A 1,117-nucleotide genomic window follows, 5' to 3' on the forward strand; every position below is an offset into this window, starting at 1 on the left:
GTAAAATTAGATTAACAATATTTTGAAAAAGAACCTGAAGATGTGTTGGTGGAATTGTAAATATGATGATTACATATATATGTTTATATGTGTATATCTATGTATATGTATATATATTATAATCTTCCAATACTGAAACACGTGTAGTTCATAATTAATAATTTCCATTTTAACTTAAGCAGGAGATAATTAAGGAAGTATATTTTATACCCTGCTGGTATACGGTTTATATCCTTCAAAGTATTATTTATTGATGTGCAAATAAATACCACCAGTTTACCTTCAGATATACTCATTAGGTTATTATTTTGTATTATCTGAAATAGAATACCCGCATATCTATTTATCCCCCAAATTGAATTTTATGTATATACTCCTACTCTTCACTCTTTTACTCTTTTACTTGTTTCAGTCATTTGACTGCGGCCATGCTGGAGCACCGCCTTTTAGTCGAGGAAATCGACCCCAGGACTTATTCTTTGTAAGCCTAGTACTTATTCTATCGGTCTCTTTTGCCGAACCGCTAGATTACGAGGACGTAAGCACACCACCATCTGTTGTCAAGCGATGTTGAGGGGACAAACACAGACACACAAACATATACACACACATACATACATATATATATACATATATACGATGGGCTTCTTTCAGTTTCCGTCTACCAAATCCACTCACAAGACTTTGGTTGGCCAGAGGCTATAGTAGAAGACACTTGCCCAAGGTGCCACGCAGTGGGACTGAACCCGGAACCATGTGATTGGTAAGCAAGCTACTTACCACACAGTCACTCCTAACAAGTAAAGTTAATCGCCACATCAGAGTGGCTGCTTCATGTTACTACTACTTTAATTCCATGCAGATCTTCCACCAGCTAGCAAGGTGAGCGAACATCTACCATCCTCTAGCAGACTATAGGATCGCAAGATTTACTCAATTTCTAGCTGGTTGGCTCATCTTCAGTCGCGAGTACCTGGTCGCCAGAGCAATAGCCAGGATCCGCTCCAGCCAGCAATATATTGTAAACAAAGCGACCATCGGCCACTGATTTGCACAAGCAAAATAGCTAGTTGTACAATCTCAAAAGATCCGAGTAGTAAGTATATTAATAAGTATA

At 38.0% G+C, this 1,117-nt stretch overlaps 2 protein-coding genes across 2 annotated transcripts in view; one reads left to right on the top strand and one right to left on the bottom strand.

The window, feature by feature from the left end:
- The window catches only part of LOC106878991 (histone deacetylase 2), a 219,318-nt gene that overhangs the window by 103,868 nt on the left and 114,333 nt on the right, over window positions 1–1,117 (top strand). The gene's annotated exons all lie outside the window — the stretch shown is intronic.
- Window positions 1–1,117, bottom strand: part of LOC106877330 (vitellogenin) — a 65,116-nt gene that overhangs the window by 3,990 nt on the left and 60,009 nt on the right.

This window comes from Octopus bimaculoides, chromosome 28 (genome assembly GCF_001194135.2).
Source record: "Octopus bimaculoides isolate UCB-OBI-ISO-001 chromosome 28, ASM119413v2, whole genome shotgun sequence".
Classification (NCBI taxonomy): Eukaryota; Metazoa; Mollusca; class Cephalopoda; order Octopoda; family Octopodidae; genus Octopus; species Octopus bimaculoides.